Source organism: Mya arenaria, chromosome 7 (genome assembly GCF_026914265.1).
Source record: "Mya arenaria isolate MELC-2E11 chromosome 7, ASM2691426v1".
Taxonomy (NCBI): Eukaryota; Metazoa; Mollusca; class Bivalvia; order Myida; family Myidae; genus Mya; species Mya arenaria.
Genome location: NC_069128.1, coordinates 64,985,431 through 65,011,113, shown reverse-complemented (window position 1 = coordinate 65,011,113; position 25,683 = coordinate 64,985,431). Strand labels below are relative to the sequence as shown.

General features: G+C 33.6%; 1 long non-coding RNA gene across 4 annotated transcripts; it reads left to right on the top strand.

Moving 5' to 3' along the window:
• Window positions 1-14,258: 14,258 nt before the first annotated feature.
• LOC128240061 (uncharacterized) lies at window positions 14,259-24,232 on the top strand. 4 transcript variants are annotated; one of them, XR_008262030.1, is made up of 7 exons: window positions 14,265-14,350; window positions 14,629-14,695; window positions 17,274-17,428; window positions 18,502-18,585; window positions 20,236-20,352; window positions 21,334-21,419; window positions 24,065-24,232. It is a non-coding gene; the product is annotated as an uncharacterized LOC128240061 (long non-coding RNA). The 4 variants fall into 4 exon arrangements; XR_008262032.1 differs by lacking the exon at window positions 14,629-14,695 and having other exon boundaries at window positions 14,259-14,295; XR_008262031.1 differs by lacking the exon at window positions 14,629-14,695 and having other exon boundaries at window positions 14,276-14,350.
• Window positions 24,233-25,683: the final 1,451 nt, after the last annotated feature.

Here is a 25,683-nt window from a genome sequence, read left to right as displayed (position 1 = left end):
TAAAAGTGTGACCATTTGCGTTTCTGTTGGATAATTTGTAGATAATAATCGGGACTTGCCGAGTTGCTTGTTTGTTTAACTAGAATATCACTTTAAACATCATCTAAATAAAGCCTATTTGGACGTCTCTTGTAGTTTCATTCAATTAAAAACTGTTTGATTTTATTGCTGTAAAATTAACCAAAACAAGTAAACAGTAGGATTGTTTTTAGAACTTAAAGTAACCTATATTTGGTAAAAAGAGATGTCATGCAAATGAAAAAAACATTTTTTACTTACAAAAGTGCAGTTCGAAGCATCTCCGATTAGTGATACTGATGGGATTCCTATAACAAAACATAAAGTGTTTAAACCTTCATCTTGTCTTTAAATCATAATGTAGTTATAATATATCAGTTGTCCAGGAATTTTTATTATGTTTGATAGTTTTCAACGAATTTTGCAGGTGATGCATATTTTTACAAGTCGTATCTACAAATAAAATCTCAATGAAAGCATGTATATATAATAATATAATTTGTTGCGCTTAAAAGTGATCTTTAAATCAAATAACGAAATCGGTGTAAAGTTACCTTCGTATTCCGACGTACGTTATTCCTGAAAAAAAATCCGGAGATATTTAACGAGTTTTTTGCCGAAACTAGAAATGTCCTCCAAACATTTGCTGTGGTATAAACTATTTTATATATCTGTTAAGAGGGAAATTGTATAACCTTGACGACAGTTTCTTTCTAGTGGTGTGTATCAGAATACCAAATGCAGGATCGAGCATTTAAATGTATCCAGCTTTGGCTGAACCGTATTAACTTTCTTATTTATGCTAGGTAAGAGGGGATATTTAATATAACGATTGTCGGTTATTTTTATCAAATTCAATGTCTAGTTTCGAAAGACCATTGTACCTTTTCTTCCATTCGGTAAAAGGGAATATTTATGACTAATATCAGCTATTATTATTCAATGATTGTGTAAAATCGATTTTTGGTTTGGATGTACCGTGTCATCAGATCGATACAGACTTCATCTGATACGTATTATTTGCCTTGTATTTATTGAAGTTATCTTAGCTCCTATTGATTTGAGTATATCATGATAACGTTTAGCAGGCGATCAGTGTAGAGATCTCATTTGGGATTTACTAAACACGTATCCTTTCCACAAAGTAATTCGTTATATATAAACATTTTTCACTGAAAAATCGCACAATTATAACTTGATTGGTCAGTGGAAATACATTTAAACTCTTCATGTTAGCGCACAAGGGTTTACGAGCATTACCGACAGCATTCGAAAATGGCAGTCGGTAGCGCTCGAGGGTTTACGAGCCTTACCGACAGCATTCGGAAATGGCAGTCGGTAGCGCTCAAGGGTTTACGAGCATTACCGACAGTATTCGGAAATGGCAGTCGGTAGCGCTCGAGGGTTTACCTGTATTACCGACAACATTCGAAAATGTCAGTTGGTTCTCTTTCGTTCCTTTTTTTCAATTATCTTTTTTTTTTAAATGATGAGCATTGGTGCATTTTAACATAATACAATGCCCTTTTACAAAGTGCAAGTCATTTGAAGTGTAATATTTTGAATAAGATTTTACAAAAATAAAGTAACACGAGAAGTGTATTTACGAGCGTTTCGTAGAATAGCGAAGTAAAAATTGTCTAATGCGGTACTGGTTTATATTGATTGGTTTATGCACGAGGTTTTCGTGCAGTATTATATTGGATAATTTGGTCATTCTACCTGACGATTGCATACCATTCATATCGAATTTTCCAAGAAATATTTTATAAATTGTTATTGATTTTTCTTATGTAAAATTGATCATGTTTATTTGTTAAAATTATTTTTCATTGGTTTTGTTAAGATATTCAGTAGATGAAGCCCGACATTGTGACTCGTAACCTTTCACCGGCAGAAAGGGACAAATGGGTACACGTTTCCAGAGCGAATTTTTTCATTATGTTTTTATCTCTGGTTTTTCGTGGGCGATTCGAGTCACAGCTGAATATCCTTTTGTAGAGTACTGTAACTGGCTCTGTATGTCTCATGGATACCGTTATATTCATATTCATTGTATATGGTACCATGCCGGCTAAGTTCACAATTACACGTCTGGTAAAAGCAATTTGCTTGTTGTTTTTCTATGAAAAGTTATATATATTAAGTAAAGCTTAGACGAGATTGGAACTGCTATTTGGCCATAATATGTTATTTCCTGATACATAGGCCAGTACTATAGTTAGAATAGATTGGAAAAACTTAAGAAAAATGCTATAAATCTCAATTATCGATCACAACGCTCTGTAATTGAACCGTATAGATATTTCGAAAATGTGCTAGTGGCAGTTAATTCAATTTTAAAAATACAAAAAAAACAAAGATGAAGGCCATATTCTACCCTTGTAAAATTAAAAAATTTGCCTACGATCAAAATGATATATTTTATAAGTTGGTAGTGCATACTGTCTATGTCGTATTTCCACTGTAAAAATAGAACTAAACATTCCGTGAAGGGTAAAACATTTGTATTAAGTTGTTGTTTTTTCCTGCGTTATTTTGTCAACTCTAGTACTCATTACGAAGAAGAAGTTTATCACTCCTTTGTGTTTTAATACGTTTAAAGACGCATATGACGGTTCCTTTGACGATTGTTGAATAGAAAATGCAGCGGCAAGACAGTATCGACAAAAAGACGTCTCCAAAATATCCATGATAACTCATTTTGCAATACATGGTTTTAAAATCATTCCCCCTGTTAAGTGAATGTAAGTATACAGTCAGATCATTTTCGAGTAATCGCTTCAGATAAAATACCCTTAGTCGTCCCTACCGCTCTATTACATGTAACAAGTATCCTGTAGACCAACCGAACTCATTCATCCGTTTTGTAAAACACGCTGGATAATCGGCTTAACAGTATTCTGTGTGTTGAAGGCCAATTAAACAATGGAATATTCAACGTTTACCTTTGTTTTGCAATTGTTTAAATGAGTATCAAATAATGCAAGATTTGCAGATTTGATCTGGGTATATACGAGCATTTATATTTGATCGCGTTTGATCTGAGGTGTCGCCTGCTTTGTGATGCATTAATGCTTATGGTTGTATTTGTCTTCATGGATAACACGGTCATGTTGATATTTTTTTCAAAGTCGTAATAACATTGCAGTGCAAGGATTCGCACGATATATTATTGTAAAATATTGAAAAGTTAGGACCTGTGAAAATATACTATAGTTTCAACTTAAAACGCAATACTGTGAAGTGATTTCAGTCCTTAAAATCCAAAGGGAACAGTGTCTTAATTTAGATTCACAGCTACATGTAGCTGTTTTACCGTGATATTATAGTTTTTACAATCGGAATGCGTGCACGTACTTCCCGCAGTTTAAATGGTAATAGATAAATTTGTAAAGAAAATCATGTAAACGTGCATATAAGTGTCCATATTGTAATTATTTTACTTGATGTTGTTGTTGTTATTGTTGCTATTATTCTTGTTGGCTAATGTTGTTGATGTTTTTGTTGTTCCTGTTGTTGTTGTTAGTGGTGTTGGTGAGCGTGGTGGTGTTGTTGTTAATGTTGTTGATATCTCTTCTATATTAAGATATAGAGTTGCAATTTACAAATGCTTTGTTTTAAGAATCTAAATATAGCATTTTAGTTTGCTTGCGTATTGTTGTCTAGGCCAAACAATATTGCCTTTGATGTGATGAACTAGTCTGTTCAGTAAATATTTTTAATGGCAGTTTGCTACCTATTGTTAAGCCGTCTGTATCAGACTATGAACTGCAGCATCGTGCAATTACATTCGTAGAGCTTTGAATTACCATTTGATTTTTTTTTAAATTTAAAACCGGAAAAGGGGATATTTCAATTGAATTATGTCAGATTGTTTTTCTTCTGATTCAAGCTTCGAATGCCAACACAAGGTTTGATCATTCATAGTCGGTAAATGGGAAAATTTAATATGACGATTGTCAGCTATTTTTATCAGATTCCATGTCATTTTTGGAAAACCATTTAAACCCCGTTTACGTTTGCCCTGCCACCAGATCGATATAGAGTTTATCTGATAAGTTCTGATTTGTCTTGTTTTATTGAGGTTATCTTTGCTTCGGTTGATTGCCATGCTTTAATTTGATAAGTAAGCATGTATTAAAGGTGATTATATTATTCAATATAAACTTTGTTTACGTCCATCAGTATAAAATTGTCAGTCGGTAACAACTAACCAAAACACAATTTCCACAAAGTAATTCGTTATATGTAAACATAATAATTAAGAAAAAAAAAACAGAATTATTTCTTATCTGATCATAAAATTAAACAATCGAATGGTTCGAAGATGCGAAAATAGAAACGATTGACTTTTACTGATGTCCTTTGCGTTAGGTTTTTATAACGCGTCGTTTCTGCACAGTGGATTGAAAATGTGGCCAAGTGGTTAAGGCGTCCACCTACGGAGCGGGAGGTCCTGGGTTCGATCCCTGGCCGCGTCATACCGAAATACGTTAAAAGTTGTTACATGTAGCGTTCTTGCCTAGCGCTCGGCATTTCAAGGGTAGTGCTTGGAGAAGTGGTGTACTCAGTACTGGTTTATCCCAGGAAAGTTGTACCCCGTGTATCGGTGCTTTAGCACGAAAAAGACCAAAGGGGTCTCTTCGTAAAAGGGCTAGGATATCGCACACAGACCTCCTTGTATCCCACTACTGTCGGTTCCGCGTGCTGTCCCTTCAGCAAAAACACAGGACCCCTTTGAATATAAATGCTTTCGCTTTCACGGGTAATCCTTGACCGCAAGGTCTAAAGCAAAACATACATACTTACTTTTACAATTTAAGGTAACAATTAATAAATTCGAGCAAAACAGTTGAGTTGATGCCCACGACTATACTTTGTTTGATCTCGTAAATCCGATCATATATTTGGTTCGTATATCTATACTGAATACGAGGGCCCAGTTTCACAAAAATACAATTCTCAATCTCAATATGATTATTATTATTATTATTATTATTATTATTATTATTATTATTATTATTATTATTATACAAACATGTTTAGCTTTATTCAGCACACCCTGTTACAGTTTAAAACGCATTGTTCTGAACAATCGGTCCGTGATATTTCAAATCAGATTATGCAGATAAATAGTAAAATAATTTGAGATAAGGATAGAGATTCTACATAATTTCGTAATAAATAGATATTTTAAAAAAAGTGCTGGTGGTAGTTAACCCCATCTCAAAAGTTACCTACGCCATGGAAAATGCATAAAGTATCACAAAAATGTAAAATTCAAAGACCAAATAGGCCACATTCTTCCAATGCAGCTATTAAAAAAACGGGTTTTTAATTCTTGTCTTAGATCGAAATAATTTATTTTTAGATATAGTTGGTAATAGTCTATGTAATGTTTCCATTCGAAAAATAGAACTAGACATTCTATGTAGAGTAAAACGTTTTATGAAGTTGTTCTTTTTGTGGCTTTTTTTCAACTCTGGCACTGGTTATGAACAAGATCTTGATCACTGTACGTATATAAAGCAGTCGAGTAATCGTTGCGATATCAGATAAAATACCCTTTATCTTTTTGCTTAATCTCTGAAAAATAGATGAATAACAAACGTATGATAACAACTCTCTAGTTTGTTTGCATTGAAGAGATAATACCAGTCATAATAAATAGTACGGGGAAAGTCCGTTGGCTTTCAGTGATTTTAGACTGCACACAATGATTCTTCCATCATTTAGTACTTTAAGTACTTTAAGATTTTAATGTTTTTTACTCTTTATACTTAACCGTATACTAACGGAAACGTTTAGGTTTAAATATGCATTAATCAATAATGCTCTTTACCGTCCAATCTATGATTTATCATCAAGTTTTTCTTGATGGATGGATTTCTTCCCCCCCCCCCTCCCCAAATTCCGCAGATGATTTGAAGCGGTTTTACCAACATATAAGGGAATCAAAGACGACCGATAAGGTAGAGTCATTGAACGGAACGTATGAAAGGGTGAGCCTGTGTTTGTGTCTTCTGTCCTTTGAAGACTCAATTTCAGTGTCTGTGCACTAGTTGAAAATGGGGGTTTTCTTAAAGATTTATTAAAAATATCAGGACCTGTTTCCTTGAGTCAATGAAACATTACGATTATATATCATGTTCAGGCATAAAGTTGTCAGTTGGAATTTCAGAATTGGTATCATTAATGTAATGATTGTCAGTATCATTATGGATACACTGTGACTGGAGCAATTTAGTAAGCAAAATTGCATTATTTGAGGTTTCTTTCCAAATAATTTGCCACTATGGATGCATGAGATGAGTGGGGGTAGATCTATAGATAATGACGTCGGTCTAACGAAGAAGAAGACAAACTGCTTCCTTCATGGGTTTGAGCAAGTTATTTGTATAAGAAACTAAACTATCAATCAAACTCTGGTAAAAGACCGAAGACACGGCTCAGTTAGCAGCGTAGACTGCGCTATGTTTCATTTAAAATGGTGGAGAAATAGTGAAGTTATTTTTGTTTAAAGTCTTCATTCGAAGCAAAATATTGCCTTCCGACGTAGCATTTATGACGCAAAATATCACGTGGTATACACACACTGAGTATGGCAATGTAACATTCACACTCACCTTTTAAAAGGATGTCGTCACGGAAACTGTAATTGCTCTTGGGGTAAAAGTGCATTAATGTGTCTGTACTGCAGGGAATTTGTAATATGTATATTTGAACAGATTCAAGCAATCATTATGCAACAATGGTCTTATCTAATTCCGTCTTAACATTACTAACAAAAGAAAGAATTACAAAATGTTGAATAATATTTTGACGGACGAAAAAAAAGCGTTTTAAGTATATCGGTTACAGATGTTAAATAGTTGCCTCTTTTCACATTTTAGAAATTGCTATTTGGTGCCCTGAGTTCGATTTTTTGAACGCGGATGTGCAGAAATATCATTGTGACAGTGTTTTACGAAACATAAAGATAAAAACGAACATTGTAATTAATTGTGTCGATCTTTCTAAGCTTATGAATGACAAATATGTAACGTTATTGTCAACAAGTAAACGCCATTAACAAAATTGCAACTTATTTATATTAAGCTTTTAAAAGACGAGGATAATACTCATTCTTGTTGATAAAATTCCTACATAATGCTTTGATTAATTATGATGATGATCTTATCAAGGCATTGACTTCTTACAGCTTAGTTTGCATACTTTTCTTCATACTAATATTATGCTATAATTATGTTGAACATTGCACCACCATGATTGTCGTTCATGACAATGTGTATAATGTATTTGCAAAACAAAAAGTGAATTGACATGATAAACCATCACACTGCATTTGCCTCCATAAAGACTCATTTGGTGCTTGTTAAATTAATATCTAAATTTCTAAGCAGAAAAACAAAACACCAGGGGACCTCAACGGAGCGTAAGTTTGAGCATTTTTTAACTGTGGCTCAAATATCACCCGACGTGTGGTAGTGACTTGAAATTGTGCGACGGCTATTTTGGCACTGTCACGAAAAAAACTGTTGTATGTACACGACAACACGAATACTCTGTTAAAGGGTGGAAGACTTGTGTTTCCTTAAACGAGAAATGCACAATTAACGAAGCAACACACTCCAGACAGAGCACACATGCACCAAAATGTATTGATAAGTTTTGGTTTACCGCCTAGAAACTGTCAGCAAAAATAACTCCCTTGGAGTTAAAGGTGCACTCTTCCTCAAAAATAAGATGTAACACAATTAATAAAATTTGTTTAATGTACCGAAAAGGATGAATACATGTCGAAAACAATGATTCTTATGAAGGTTACTTTGAAAGAAATGTATGGGAATCACATTAAGCGAATTGATGAACGTACAACCTCATAGTAATCCTAATAGACAACAAAATCAAATAAAATGGAATATCTATGCACATTTTATAATCAAAGTCTTAGATATTTCGTTTTATTTTTATTTATTTTTTTGTCTTTTGGGATTTCTATAAGGACTCGTGCTCCGAAACGCCTTTGATACAATATTATAATGATCTTCCGTATGTAAAATGTGTTTACAATAAATCCAAATATTTCTTTAATGGACTCATTCTCGTTTTATAAGGTTTTTTCATCGAAAGTGAACGGAAGGTATGTTTTAAATAGATGGACTCTTCTACTGTTCCTTAAAGATGATATACTAAAGAAATGAAATGAAATTTACATTGACATTTTATCGATTAGATAAGGAATGATATTTCAATTATAGAAAGGTTATTGCACTGATTTTGCAAGAAAAGAATGTACTAGAAGTATATATCAGCAGAAATAGAATAAAATGTGTAGTACGAGTATTAAAGAATTAGAGTATTGTGGCGGCGATTGATTTTGGAACGACATTTTCAGGATACGCCTACTCTTTGAGGGAGGAGTACAAACACGATCCACTGAAGGTTGGTAGTTTCGCTTTCCGTAGGAATATATTGTTTGTGCATAACTGAAATATAGAGATTACATAATTTGTTTGATTAGTACATTTAAAAAATCCAATATAATAAAATAGTTCTGAAGATATCTCTTTAAGGGTTAAATCGATTAAAAATTAGGTATTTAATTCAAATAATTAGTTGCTATGAAATTTTCACTTCACTCAATAAGTAGAAGAGTTAAGATATTTCATTTTCTTAAAACACTGTACTAAACACTGTAGTTTAAAAACTGAGGTGTTAAATGACTGCCTTTTTGATTGAATATAAAAGATATACATACATGTAATCTCAAAATAGTGTAATTAGTTAGCCATAAGCTTGATAAATCACTCCACAAGTACTTTCGACCTTTTTCGTTCTATTTTTTTTCTTATAATCTCCTTTAAAGATTTGTTTAAGAAGAAGTTTTATGTAGGTTTCATGTCAGACATAAGAGGTTGTGGTTTCTAACCCTTCTCGGGTTCTCTCAAAATAAATATCATAACTCATATCTATAAAACTTAGAGGCCTAATTTAATCCTTGCATAAGTTCCTCAAAATCTGAGGTATTATAAACATGGTTGTCTATTAGTCCTTATCTTTATTGCCCATTTATATCGTTTATCAACGATTTTTCAATCAGTAAACGAATAACCGATTCTTTAAACATAGCCCAAAATTAAAATTATCCAATTCAACAATCCTCATGAAAGTTGGCACCTGTGTGACGCTAAGGGAAATAAAAAGGGAAACAAAGCTTGAGCTTTACAATAACCTTATTCAGTCAAATCGAAATCAATTGGTCAATACTTAAATTATAAACATGTATTTCAAGACGTTTATTCATGTATAATGACGTGCAAACAGCGATTATCAATATATCTGTGCATACAGATCTATACAAATCGCTGGGATGGCTAAAGACTTCCGAAAGCCCCAACCGCGGTATTGAAGTGATAAGAAGAACTCTTATTATGGATTTGAGGTTTGTTCGAATAATTAAATGTGTTTTCCGGACTACCTTTTTATATCTATTTCTATTTGGTTGCAATTATTAAGCCCAATAACAACTGACACGAGAATATGTTCTTGTTTAATAAGTGTCAACTAGTCGCTTGTTTAAAGTGTGTGTGTGTGTGTGTGTGTGCGTGCGTGCGTGCGTGCGTGCGTGCGTGCGTGTGTGAACTGCTTAGTGCAAAAGTAAGGTACACCAACACATAACGGTTTCAGAATTTATTTAGAAAAGAGATTCAGTGTGAAGCAAGCACAATGTAGTTTACATAGAAATGGCTTCGTACATAATAAATATTTTTGGTCAAATTAATAGACTACCTGATCAACAATGTCGTGTGGCTTTGTGTCGACGCAGTTATTCAAAAAAACGATATTTGCTTGATGAATTTTGCAATATTTTCTTAAATATTTTCCTTATCTTATTTGAGAATGTATCATCAAACAAGAGCTGTCGTAAGACAGCGCGCTCGTATACGCCGCTTTGTCTTGGAAGTGAAAACAATGATGTAAAATGTGCCTGTCAAAAGCAATAAAAGTCAAACTAAAAAGTTAGCAAGAACCCCGATGTGACAAAACCGGGCTTTTTAATGCTTGGAAAAGAGATTCATTTCAACTGCTTTCTTTTCTTCTATTTTTTGTAAAAGAGACCTTGATCCTTGGGGCCCCAAACACAATCCCATGGAAGTCCTCCATAAACTCTTCCTACATATCAGGTTTGGTAACAGTATGTCAACCATAACTAAAGTTATTTAGTACCAACCGGTAATCTATTTTTAGTAACAGTGACCTTGCTCCTAGGGAGCTGAAAGCCAATCCAATGGACGGTCTCCATAAACTTGTCCTATATACCAAGTTTGTCAACCATTACATAAGATATTCAGTACTAACCATTTTCCATTTTTAGCAACAGTGACCTTGACCATAACTCTTGGGGCCCAAAACATTATGTCATGAAAGTTCTCTGGAAAAATCTTCATATATATACTATTTGGTGGCAGTATGTCGACCCTTACCTAAGTTATTCAATAGTATCAATAATAACCATTTTTCTATAAATAGTAACTTTAACCTCGACCTTGATTCTAGGGGCCTCAAACGCAATCCCATGAAAGGTATCCATAAAATATTCCGATATACCGAGTCTGGTCACTATATGTCAAACCCAGCTCAAATTATTCGATACATAAGGTGACTGACGCTGCTCTCCCGAACAATGACGCAAGTCATTCTAATTAATAGTTTTCCCTTTGTGAAATCCTGGTTAAGAACATAAAAATGTACCTTTCAAAAGAAAAAAAATAAATGAAAAAAGTCAATCAAACCCCATAAATTGTTTTAGGGTTAAAATGGAGTTATGTAACCTTGTTGTAAGATGGTCGTCAATAATTCTGCTAAGTATTAAGACGATTGAATGAAGTGTATCGAAGTTTTTATTAAAAAATCCCAACTTGCCCCAAAACTTTAACCTGCCCTTAAACTTTAACCTTAGTTCCTTGGTCAATCAGGGGCCATAAATTATATAAAGGATAATATGGAGTTACGTAACCTCATTGTGTGATGGTCACGAAAAACTGTGTGAAGTATTAAATCTTTTGAATGAAGGAAAAATAAGTTAAATAAATATGCCAACCTGCCCTAAAACCTAGACCTAAGTTACATAGTCAATCAGGGACCATAATATGAATGAATGATAATATGTAGTGATGGCTCTGAACAACTGTGTGAAGTATTAGGTGAATTGAATGATGAGTATTGGATTTATAAATGAAACTCCCAACTTGCCCTAAAACTTTAACCAGACGACGACACTGGGGCTCATAGTAGTATAGCCCTCCTTATTCTTCGAATAGTCGAGCTAAAAACTACAAAGCCGTGTTGATTGAGTAGTTTTGATCATAAAACTAATAAAACGCAGGTTTTCAAACATTTTAATTCCTTGCCGTCCTCACCCATTTGCGCACTTAATGAATATATATAGAATCTTACACGAGTTGTCATTCAAATATTTAAGAAATATTGAACTAGTTTAAGAAAAGATATTCAGCAACTATTTTGCTCGATTGTTACCTTTCCATTACGGGTTTCACCCAATGCTATATCATATTGGATATTTTATCACATGGCACATTCGTTGCCTAAAATAAAGTCCTTTAATTATTTCTCGGTTAAACGTTTGGCAGTCTATTAGTGATGTGAGTATCTAGTCACATAACAGTGTAATATAGATAAAAAATGCAGAAATGTCAGTTACACTGGAAACACGTAAATACATATATAAGTATTCCTTTTGCCTCCTGATCAGTACAAGTGCACAATGTATGAACGTAAGGTAAATAGCAAGACACATTATTTATCCTTTTAAGTGGTAATTAAAAGGAAATAACTTAAAAATATGAACTGTAAGTAGGGTAAAAAGGGGACTCTCGCGGCCATCTTTGGCGGTTTCCCGCGTTAGCGGCCATCTTTGGCGATTTCCCGCGTTAACGGCCAGGGGACTCTCGCGGCCATATTTGGCGATTTCCCGCTCTTAGCGGTTATGTTTAACCATTGTTTAAAATCCAAGACAAAGGGTCATTGTTTAACTGGGTCTCCATTGATTAACAGTATTCATGTCAATAGAAGGGATATAAACAATAGCATTGTCACACTAACCACATCAGTGTATTGTATGTCAAAGGACAACTCATCCAACGTCTCTAACATAGGGTCATCGACCTAGGATCTATTTAATGGTATTATTTTCCCTCATCAGACGATGGACTTATCATAACCTCCACCATCTTTATATGTGATCAAACGGATTCTTTTATATGTAAGATCACAGGTCATTGACAAACAAAAGTTCATCAGAACCCAGCCATCTCGTGATCGAAAGTGATTTCAAGAAATTGAATGACTAAAGCCTGACCGTTTAGTGTCAATTCGTACAACAACACCATATCTAATAGCCACCCAATTACTCTCCAACGTACCCATTGTAATGACTTAAAAGTGAAGACAGTTAAATGAGCTGCTGATGGCTCAAAAGACGAGATTGTCGTTATCATATATCTAGTTTATCATTCAGGGTGACTAAAGCTCTTCCACTGTGGTGAGCTATCACAATAAATCACTTATTAAACCATTGTCAAATGCCAGCGCTCGATTCACTGGACTCTGTTTATCATTATGGACACCTCCGTTGAACCTTACAATGACATGAAAGTTTTTCAAACAACATACTAAATAATCTTTTATTTTGACCACCAAAAGTAGGTTTTGAAGATATAACAGTTTTGTCCTCTCTTGGCTTCTTTTGAGTTTCACTATTTTTATTAAATCGGTAAAGGATTCACACAATTTCTTTATCAAATAACCTCATACCTTAAAGGTATGTTGTATCGTTTACATTTCATTAAATCAACCCTACAGAAATGTCAAGATGTGTTCGATCTTATTGTAATGAAAACGTGAATGTTTTTTATTATTTATTTTTGTGTATAACTATTTCATTCCATTAATACAATATTTTAACATTTAACAAGACCAAATTGAGATTTATAAGTTGAGGACATGTCTGACGAGCTATTTTATACAATTCCGGTATGTTGTATCAATAAATAAAATATCATACAAGATTTTAATATTTATTTTCTGATAAGTACAATACAATGCAAATACAAATAAAGTTGATTATAATTGAATTCAAACAATTTGTTTAACAAAGATCATACATTTTTATTTATTTTTTTATTCATTTTAGGTTACATTTCAACAGTAGAGCAGTAGATAACATCACATGAAATTACATGAAATTAGATGTAATTTGGTATAAAACATAGAAATTATATGTCTTGTATCTTATAATGTCCATAAGCATATGATTTAATTCCATCTTCTAATAAAACTCTTTTGTCATCAAAACTAGATAATCCTACTTTGCTGATTGTTTCCAGATAAATTTTGTGGTTATGACTTCTAAATGAATGCATTGTTGAGTGCATTTGAGAATTATTAAATAATACATGTTTATAATCATTAAGAGTCAATGATTTTTTAACAACCGCTTTTGATATCCCTTTTGCTCTTTTCTCGTCTATATCATCACACTTAAATGCATACATTTTCGATCGCAAACCGCAATATTCACTAATACATTTCTCATTTGTTTCACTTTTCATTTTTCCCATTACTTTTTTGTTGAAGTCACTATATAAAAAATGATCTTTTGGGAAATCTGAAGTGTCAAACAAATGTGAATAGGCCAACATATCTTGGAAAATGTCCGGTGTTGTACATGATACTAAAAATGAATCTGTGTCCGTTAATTCTAGCTCAACGTTGCTACCATACACATTTTTCAAATGATTATAATAAAAATCGTACATGGTATATTTTGACAAATCAAGGATACTCATTCCAACAAAAATTGGTTTATTTAATTTAATTTTTATGCGACTTAATTCAACACCAACAAGGTCTTCAGAAAAAATCCGGTGCATCTTATAAGTGGGTTTGGATGACACCTTCTGTAGTCGTTTTTCTGTATGAACCAGTTCTACGGACCGATGCTTCCGAAGATTTTCCATGGTTTTTCCTGAAAGTAACAAAATTTTTGGTAAGTAACTTTTCATCATGTTAATCTTTACTCTGAACGGCTCAATATATGTTTTTATGATGGTATCCGTCGTTATCTTAGATACCTGTGTTTTGGATGAGGGATATGAAAATGGGACCGAAAAATGCACTTTTTACTTGCCGGTAGTTAGTTTTGGTCAGTTTTAGTAAGCGTCTGATTGAAGATGAATGAAATACCAAAAAGTGAAACTACGCCTGACAATTATTGAACAGTTGTTTTTGTAGATAAGTATTAGTGGTATGGAAGTGACAATAAATTTATTGTATAAATTACATACGGGCAGATCATACAAAAATGATAACAATGCAATAATTAACACGAACCCCCAAAAACAAACAAAAACAACAACAAAAAACAACAACCTTACCGAAGACCGAGTTGTTCATAAGTTTGAAGAAGTTCTTCTCGAAAGCAGTCTTGGCTTGTTGTCGCATTTTGGTGTTGAACTCAACGTAGGGTTTCATGAAAGCCTCTTGTTGGAACTCTAATACTTTATGTATTTTTTTCAATTTTAGACCGAGTTGGAGATACAGTTGCAGGTTGCGATAGTGAAGTACATAATTCTGTTTGTTTTCTAAAGTGGTGAGTAATTTTTCCACCTTTGCTCTGGGTGGAAGTTCCTCACTGTTGTGTAAATGTTTCAACACATGTTGAGCATAAGGAGATAATTTTTCATTGGGTGTGAATTTACGTTCCGGAGCTAATGGGTAGTCGTTATGACTGTCATGTAAATGTTTTGGATATTCTAGATCTACTTCTAGAATATACCCCTTAGATCCATCCTCTGGTATTTTTTCAGGTTCAAAAGTATCAATTTCTTCCTTCTCTAAAAACTTAAAGAAGCCTGTTGGTAGTTGTTGTGACATACTGTAACCATAAAGATTATTGACATCATAATAAGCTAGAAATGAGGTTTCTTTTGTAGGATCATAATCATTCAAATACTCATTGTTTGCTTTTTTGTATCTATTTGATATTTGACTAATACCACCTCGAATACCTTTTTCGATAAATAAAATTTGATCAATGTCTGTCATGAGCTCAAGGGTGACTTCAGTCATTTTCAACATTGCCTGCCAGCTCAATCCCGGACTGGTGTAAAAGTGACAAGGGTCTAAACCATAACACTTCAGTGACATATCACGAAAATTTTCAAAAACATCAGCTAATAACAATATGTCTGTTTTTAAATAGAGATCATGGTATTCTCCAAGACTTTTTAGTTTAAATGTTTGATATACTTTCTTTGCATGTTCATAGTCTTCTTTTGATATATTTCCTCAGTCAATGAAGAGTAAAAATTCTCTATTGCTGGAAGATCAGCATCTTCAAATTTATCCCAGTCAGTCATGAACTCATAAGGATAAACACCATTTCTTAGCAGGAGGTTTCCATGATCTTTGATTTCTGAATGAAAGTGATGGAAAGACTGTGGGCCATTTTGAGCTACGTTATCTACAAGAGTCCCAAGAGATGAAGGGAGAAAACCCAAAGAGTCAATAAACCTAAGATTTCCAACACTAAAACTGATATACTTTTCAACTGACTGTGGAATGCAATTGATTTATAATTTTTAAATGTACCAATGCTTTGACAAAGCAAATGACCATCAAAATTTTTAAGATTGTGGAAGATGACTGGGATGAAACTGGGTTGTTTACCGGTAGTACATTGTAAATTACAATTCATATGTGCAGCTCCTATGTATTTCCCACTTGTGTGATCATGATGTCTTGCTTTCTTTTCCTTGTTACCAAATACTTTTGACATAAACAACATGTGTTTGCTTGTTCGAACTGTTTTTCTTCACTTTCCTTTAAAACTAGGGGTTTGATATTTTGCATATGTTGCTGTATTTCATGACTTTCTCGTAAAAGACATTCTAACAATTTTTTGGGTGCATCTGGACCTCTGTAGATAACAGTATCTTTGGTTAATTTTGAATCAGTTGAAATAACTTTATATCCAAAGGAACAGGGTTCTAACAATTGATTTTTTGATGTTGAAGCTGTTTGGTTGTTAGTCTCTATTGGTTTATTTAATGTTTCAAAATCAGCCACAATAACATAAGGGACACGCAGTGTTTTTTCATAATCTTTAAATTCAAGAAAGCAGTCTGCTCCTGATGGAAGTTCAATTTTTGAGCATCATGGACTTGACAGTATGAAAGGTGATCATCTAATAAACTTTGTTTACTAAATCCATGGAGGCAATATCGACAATAGTAATATGCACGATGTCCTTTTTACCATGACTAAGAAACCTGTTTATGTTTTTATAAGCACATAATGTGAACTGTTTTCTGATTGCAAAAGCAATAAGTCAATATGATGGAGTCTGTTTTGGCAATTTGTAATGCGTAGTGGAAGAACATCATTGTCTTCAAAGTAAACACATTTACAGACAAAAATGGGTTTTGCTTCTCAAATTGATTTATTTGATTCAATGACATTGGAAACAGCAGACCTTTTGTGTTTAATTCATTTCCAAATTGTTCATAATCACTCACCAGAGGGGAATCCAAGGGATGAAGGGATGCTAAACAACACCATAGAAAGCACTTTTGGTCAAGATTTCTTATGTTTAGTAAACTTTGATAGTTAATAAGAGGCTTTGGTAGCTCTACAAAACTAGATCCGGACACTGGAGAATATTTCACAGTGTGCACAGTTATACTTAATACTTGTTTGAGAACCCATCCAGAGCTTTCTCTTATGTACTTTTCAAAACTTTCAAACATTTTTTGAAATGCTTCATTTAAGTTGTTTTCATCAAATGTTATCAAATTTAAACTTCTATAACTCTTAGATCTAAAATGTTGAGTTGATGTATTGTCTCCATCTTTTGTGTGTTTCACTAGCTCAACCTGCACTGATAAATACCATTTAATAGGATACAATTGAAGTCTTTTTTCTAAAATATTTTGAATGTTTTTATTGGCATTGGCAAAAAATGCCAGCAGATCATATTGTTCATGTTGATTTGGTTGTATGGTGAAATCTTGAATGTTTTCATTAATAGCATGTTCATAACTGTGGTCCATTGTTGTAGATGATGGTGTTCTTGCAGTGGAAGTTGGTGTTGATGATGGTGTTGATAATGGTGTTCTTGCAGTCGAAGATGGTGTATATAATTGACTGTAGTTGTGTTCATTTTGAAGGTGCGGACTTGGAGAGAGCGGTGTTCTTGCAGTAGAAGATGGTGTAGATAGCTGACTGTAGCTGTGCTCGTTCTGAAGTTGTGAAGTGGTGAGAAGTCCTGTTGTATGATCTACATTGCTTGTTGAAGAGGAGCTTTGGGTGTCGCTGCTTGGAGGTATTTGATTATATGGAGTTATTTTTCCACCAGTTTGTTGATGTTTTCTAGACAAGTGTTTTTGAAGATAATCTTTCTTTTAAATTTGTCTCCACAAACTTCACAATTGTAAAAACTTTGTGTGTGAGCGCATGAGATATCAAAGTAGTCTTGTTCTTAAAGTGTTTTCCACAAGTATCACACTCAAATATTTTTGAATCCAATTTTATCCTTTTTTGTCTCTGATATTCCTCATATTCATGCGCATATTTTGAAGTAAGGTAATCACTAAAACTTTGATCATCCATGTTTGAAGGTTAATGTTAAACTGATCCCACTTCAAGTCAGAAATGCTTTAAATATTCTACCTTTTCCCGCTTATACATTGTAAACGATCCACTTTTCTTGGGTTGGTTTTTTCCTAACAATAGCTTTTGTCGTTTTAAGCTCAATTTTCATTTTTTTCTTTGGTGATTGTTCTGTCTTTGTAGTTGTTCTTTTACGACCTTTTGTTTCTAATAAATCTTTTGTAGTAGGCCATGCTTTTTCAAAAACAATATTTGATCGTTTTATAAACTTTTTTTTCTTTGGATTTAAAAGTTGTCCTCCTTTTTGATGTGAAGTATCCTTAATATCTCTTGTATCATCGTTCAATTTATTATGTATTGATGATTGTTCCAATTTCTTATGATGAAACTGGTTATTGTTATCACTTTTTGTAAATTCCTTCCTCATATGTTCATATTTTGATTTTGAAATCAATACTAGTTCTTGAGCCATGACTCACAAGGTTGTATTAATAAAATAAATTGCTTAAAAATTTTTAGGAGGAGAGCTCTTCTCTTTTTTTGTGATAGCCCTTTTACCACAAACTTACGAATGACATTCCTATATCTTTTCAATGACTTTTTGATATTGTCGGAAATTTTTAGATTTCCAATGAGAATATTGTAAACCACTTCCACAATCACACTCATTTGTGATTTTGTTAATGCTTTTATCAGCATTTTTTGTTGATTTTCACTTGTGTTTAAGAGAAATTTTAAAAAATACTTTTCCTTTTCCATTTTTTCACTCATATTTTTCTTTTTCAGGTCGAAAGACAATCAACGTCTGAGAGGGAAATATGTTGGTGCGCAATTTATACAACTTGTTTGAATGTGGGCTTACATCAACGAGTAAGTAAGAGTATTTGTTTTGTGTTGCTTTTTTATAGGCATCCATAAAATATTTCAAATCACCTGGAAACATTTGACGAGCAAGTGTTTGAATCTGAAGTTGGTCTCTCTGGTTATTAAACAATACAAAGTAATGACTATTCAGACTAATAGTTCGGAAATACTTTCCTCCAGAAAACAGATTTTGTACCACAAAAAACACTGAAAATTTTTTGTGGTGACTATAAATCGTAAATAAGTTCACAATGTCAATACTTTCTGAAGCCTTTTGCACTAAATCATCAATGACTAAAATCTTAAATCCAGAGTCGTATGCCCAAAGATCCATATCTTCTTTAGATGGTAAACTTTCAAAGAATTCTATGTTTTGCACATGTGTTTTCATGCTGTCATATAATGGTTGATAAGTTGAATAACAGTATATAATTTTTCTTGAAGCATCATTAAACATGGAATTTGCACTCTTAAAAAGTTCAAAAAGAAAGGTAGATTTTCCGCTTCCACTCGCTCCAGCTATAATGCAAGTAGCTGGACTTTCAAATTTCACAACAGTGTTTGTCATGATGTTAATACGAAGACTTCAGCAATATAAATGATCTTAAGATTGAAAAACAACAACACTTTTAATGTAGTTATACATTTTTTATTAATGCTCTACATGATTGGTTAAAAACACATTGATTTTGTACACAGTCATTAAACATGCTACTGACATAATTGTATACACATAAATCATTACTATGAACATCATTGGAAAACATATTTACAATATCATAAAACAATACACCATTCAATCTATGAATCAAGAAAAATAAACAGTACATTCCACACACATCACTATACAAACTTTGTAATTGCTTTGAATTTGTTATAAGTGATGAAAAATCTGATGTGTATTGAGGGAAATAGTCATTAAAGTAGTTGACAGGCATTCCATAACTATCAAAATATTCTATGGTGGTAGAGTTTGGAAAGTAAAAGGCACACCAATGCCTTCCTGTCTTTGTATGATCATCTGTATTTGCTATAAATCCACATGGAATATTCATTTCTGTAGGAAGTTCATTTGCTGCATAAACACCAAGTACAGACTTTCTTAGCAAAGGGAAACAATCTAAACAACACTGAATTTGGGATGTATTCATTCTGTAATTATGTCTCTTTGTGAATTGATTTGAAAAAAAGCAGGAGAGCTACTATGTACAATACAACTTGTTGTATCTGTCAATGATGTCTTAAACTGAACCTCTAAACGCACATTGCCTGTTTTAACAAGAGAAAGAAATGTGTTGTCATCTAAAAAGTTTGGTTCTAACTGAAACGAAAAAAGTGTTGATGATTTGGCAAAGTCCTCTCTATTTATATCCAGTCCTGAGTTTTTGCCCCACTGTCCATTTGTTAGAAACATGTTTGTGTAGTCTCTCATAAAAGATTGCCCTTCAGATGCATCAAAATTTAATTTTAATGGGCTACCCCACACTGGAACACCATCCATATATAAACATATGCTTTGAATGTTACAGTTTAAGAAATGAAATGGATTGGATTTATAATCACCAGATAAAGCCTTTGATTTTACAAATGCCACAACTACTTTGTTTGGTTTTTGTCCTTGAAACAAATTATCCCATGTAAACATTGTACTTCCAGCAGCAAGACTTTGCGATCGACACTCTACTCTGTCAAATGGATATTTAGCTGTGCTGTTTTTCAACAACTCTGCATGAGCTACAATAAGAGCTGGATTGACTCTTACCTTCTTTGCTAGTAAGTAAATGTCTATAATCTTTATTTTATAGTTGGGAGATGCATCCCCTGCTGATAAACAAAATGCTGGAGAGCTTCGGTATAATTTCAATTTGACATCAACTTGATTTAGTAAATAGCGTTTAATAGTAAATAAACTGTGATATATTGGTCCTTGAAGCTCCAGAATCTTGGAGCCTTTAATGTATTCTGATCTTAAAAAGAGACCATTATTACCAGCGCTGGCATCCGTAATAACTGCTCCAGTACTGTCATTATCATCTTTAATATATAATTGAGATAATAATTGCGAATGGCTAGCATCATGACCGCTGTGTAACAAAGTCTGAATCATTGCATTATATGGATTGTAATTTGAAGAAATTACAGCTTTGTTTTGTAATGAGACTTCAGTGGCTGAAAATAATGCTTGTAAGAATAAATTTACAGGTCCCACTTTAACACTTGTAATATCACTACCATCTGGATTAGTAACTTTTAATTTCACACATAATTGTGTTCCTCGAAGATCGAGATAGTCCATTGAATTTTGTCCACTTATTTGGAACTCGATAGGAGTATCATCTGACACTTGTGATAAAGGTCGAATTTCTTGGTAATGCACATCACTGACAGCAACTTGTGTAGGTGGTAAATCAAATAATAATAATAGTTCATTTGGAACACCCTCAGAAAATCCATCTTGTAAAAAGTATGACATTTTTAATAAGTGAATATGTCCTGGACTGGTCTTGAAGTTTTTCTGTTCACTTTTGTAGCACCGTTTTTAAAGTTTTTTTCTGTAGTTTTTGATGTCTTTTTCACGGATTTTGATGCTTTTTTCAATCCTTTTTTAACGTTTATTTTGGTGGTATTTTGATCTATTTTCGCTGTCTTTCCGTGTTGTTTTACCTTTTTGATTGAACCCTTAACGTTTGACTGATTGGATGATGTATGCGAATAAGATGATACTTCAGGTGTTTCTATACCTTCTCGTTTCAGTTCGCTTTTCGCTTGATTTACAATTTGCTGTGTGGGGGAAGTCACGTTCAATGTCAAGTCACTGCTCTCAGCGGAAGCCTTATGAGGTATGGCAAATCCTTTCCCAACCTGTGATTTATTTTGTTTAAAGTAATTAATCCATTTTTCTGGGTTTGGTACATACAACTTAGAGCGATTCATAATTAGGGTAAAATGAGTAACGTTTGAAGTGAAGTGTGAGGTAGACCGGTGAATCAACAAATGTTGCAAAATTGTTGTCTACTGTCTTTATATCAAATTCCATTTCCCGAAACTCTGTTTTATTTAATGGTAAATAAAATGGAGTATCAAACACATAACTCCATTTTTTATCGTAATTTTTTCCCACTCTTCTCAGTAATGCGTGTTCACTGCCATTTACAATGCTTTCTTTAGATATATTCGAATAAATAAATATGGTGTCAGTTAAATCATTCTTTTTAACTTTATAGTCTGTTTGTAAACAGATTTCTTTTAAAGCTACTTTCCAATATCCATCAAAATGAAGTGGTAACTTCAACTGCACTTTAAAGCTATACGGTTTATTATCAATAAAAATATCATTGCTCTCATTGTCTCTCACAAACACATAACGTTCCATTTTTATTGTTCTTGAACTTGATCTGCATTAATCCAGCTATCAAATGATTTTGGAAATCCTTCCCATCGAACAAAATACTCTAATTTCCCTTTGACTTTTCTCTTTTTTAAAACTTTATCAACATACCAAAGACTGTCTGCATCTTTATCAACAGGAATTATTTCATTTTGATTCACATAACCTGATATTGGTTCTTTATTCAAGTCTATGATCTTATACAATGGAAAACCTTGTTCGAAAATCTTGCTCTTTATTTTAAAAACTTCTGTAGTATATTGTTGTTGATAAGCTCTTCTAAAGGGATGTTTCGTGTAACTTAATCTAACCAAATCACCAATTTTATATTTAAAGCGAGGAGGCGTTTTGGGGAATTTTTTAGGTTTTAGATACATTTTACTCCAATGTTGTGTCTCGTTTTTCTTTGTAACATCACTTGGTGCTAATCCATCCAAACTCCGATGAGGGGAATTATTGTAACTATTTACAATATCTTGAAGGTGATCTATATATCTATAATTTCGCTGATATCTTAACATTCTAAATATCATACCACGAAGGGTACGAATGACTCGCTCTGCATAGTTTGCTTTAGCGGTGCTTTGTGTATTAAACAAGTAAACTCTCTTCTTTTGCATAAACGCTTTTAATTCACGATTGATAAATTCAGAACCTCGGTCCGTTCTTAACTTTTTAAACTTATGAACACTAAGAATATCCTTGATTGCTAACAATACCGTGTTAGATTTTTTATTAACTAAGGGTCGAACGGATAGAAAACGTGAAAATATATCTATAACAATGAGTAGGTATTTAACTCCATCATTGTATTTAGCAATGTTATCAACTTCCATTAAATCCATATCACCCTGATCGTTCATACCCGCCACTTCAACACGTGGTCTTTTATATGTATGTCTCGCCTGACGTTGAATGGCATACGAATCTTGATTGTTGAGCCATTTCTGTATGAAATAAGTAGTAAATACTCTTGGATAGTTTTGGTTTAATATCCTGTGTAACTTTTTTGCACCCAAAAAGCTGCCTGCGTTTTTAGAATCGAAATAATATTGTGATAGGATATGTTCCTTCTGCGTTTTATCCATGATTAAACATGATCATCGTTGTAAGTAGTTTATATTATGGGACACATGGGTTGTTAATTAAACTAAAGCAAGAAAATGAAAACATGTATAGATATAAATACATTTATTTGAAACTAAACATGTATAAAATAAGTCAGCATATGATCATACAAGCATATACATACAATGACATACATGTACATAAAGTGAATTAAATATTTATTTGAAACATGCAAAAAGGAAATTCGTGAAGTAATAAATATAACAAATCATTTTACGCCACACAATGCCAGAGTTCTTAATTTCTCATGAATTCTTTTTTTGAAGAAAAATGCAGTAAAACGCATACAACATTGCATAATATGTCCATTTTGATGTGTTGTAAATATTCTTTTGCTCAACGTGATGGACGAAACAGTCGATCTTCAATGCGATTGATTGTCAACACCATTCTTTTCATTTTTTCACACCACCGCTCGGTTTTCATTATCTGCAAATAGTCATTGTTCTCTAGCAAATGTTTGTGTAAATCAATCATTTCAGAGGAAATGTTTGAAATGCGCACAATTTCTTCCCAACTTTGTAGTATATTTTTTTCATTAACTGCGTTTAGCATGTCACTAAAGTAACGTTCTATTTTATACTCATCATCATCAGGGTCTGTATCCATGATACAATCGTGATCTTTTTGTGATGGGAGATCCATCTGGCAACCATAGCAAAGTTGTCTAGTCACCATACCCATAACCTCACACAGTGCCTTCGCATATACAAAGTCAAAGTACGAATTCATTAGCGCGACACTTGTAGAAACTGGAGTATAAATCTCTGTAGTGTCCATAACATTCGTTTTGGAGTCACAATGTTCATTTTCATAAATATCTTGAGATAGTTCACTGCAATCCATGTTAAGTTTTTCTGCTGCGATATGATCACATCAAATGTCGATGAAACACTGAATGTTTGTGCTGTGTTGTATGTCTTTTATAGTTACATATGGTAACGGAAAAATTCAAATTTGAATTTTCAGATCATCCGGGGATATCGCCATATTGAAAACCCGCCAGAGGTTTGGTCCACGTCCATGGTGCTCGGGATGAGTCATTGGAGGACGAAGATCGGGTGTCCTTATGCTGCCATGAAATGTCGTTTTTATGATGTCCAATTATGTTCAAAAATAAACAACTTGGAGAATGTGTTTTATGTTCTAACAACGACTCGTCTCCTTTCTGCCACTGATGTAATCGCAAACCGCAAGAAAAACACTCTACTGTGTCATTTCTGCCAGTATAATAAAATCCTGCTGAAGATAATTGGAACTTGTTTGGTTCTATTTGAGGTGGCCACATGTCGAACGTTTTAAGTCTGTCTTGATAGAATAGCATGCTTGGAGAACTATATTCAAACTCTAATAGTTTTGATGTTGTCATTTCGACTGTCCGTGTAAGAATGAAGCCAATAACTGAACACTTTCCTTCATATCACAGAGAGTTTCAAAAATATCAAATGGTAATTGAAGACTTTGGAGACCCTTTTTAAATATTATTTTAATGCGTTGCTGTCTCTCTTTCACAACTATGACAAATTTATCACCAAGAGTGCATGTAATTTCCCTTCTTATTGGTGACCAAGAGACATTTTCAAAACCAAAACCTCTCAAATATGTCTGCAACTGGTTAGAAAAACGTATCTGAGCTTGAGCAATTTTTTGTATTTTTTAAACACTTTAGACAACTGTTTAAGCACAGACTTACAATATCCAATTTGTTCGGTTTGTTATATACCACTATTGACAATCCAAAAAAAATGTCTTGGACGTTGATTATTCTCGTACTATGGGCTCGTCTTTAAGTCCTGTATATGCGGTTAAAAAGGGAATGAATTTACATCTATTCGGATATTCTTCAATCTCTTGATGGCTATTGTACTGATCAACTATGGTTTGAAAATTGTTAGTTTGTCTTAAAAGTGTTACCATTTTCTGATGACTCTCCTTAACCCACAAATATATACAACGAGCTTCACTATCTCTTGTCCAGGGTAACATATTACCATTCTCATCCCAAAAGGAATCAAACATTCTCCTGTTTGAGTCATATGGTGTCAGATTATAACTCATATTAGCCGGTAAAACAATGGCTGCCAACTTCGATCGCAAAAAGATTAATACTGTTAATCAATGGAGACCCAGTTAAACAATGACCCTTTGTCTTGGATTTTAAACAATGGTTAAACATAACCGCTAAGAGCGGGAAATCGCCAAATATGGCCGCGAGAGTCCCCATGGCCGTTAACGCGGGAAATCGTCAAACATGGCCGCGAGAGTCCCCTGGCCGTTAACGCGGGAAATCGCCAAAGATGGCCGCTAACGCGGGAAACCGCCAAAGATGGCCGCGAGAGTCCCCTTTTTACCCTACTACTGTATCTACTTTTTTCTATCTGTTTCGCTCTTTCAGATTTTGAAGACAGAATGTAACATTTTTTGAGTTGCTTTTAGAAAGACAGACATTTTAAAATTTGGCTAAACTTAGAAGCGGTAGCATAAAACAAAGCGTTTTCTGAAAAAAAAATGATTTTGCCTAATGTATCTAAAATGTCTGAGCCGCTTTGTGCAAACCAGCACTGCATGTCTCACACTTGTGAGGTTTC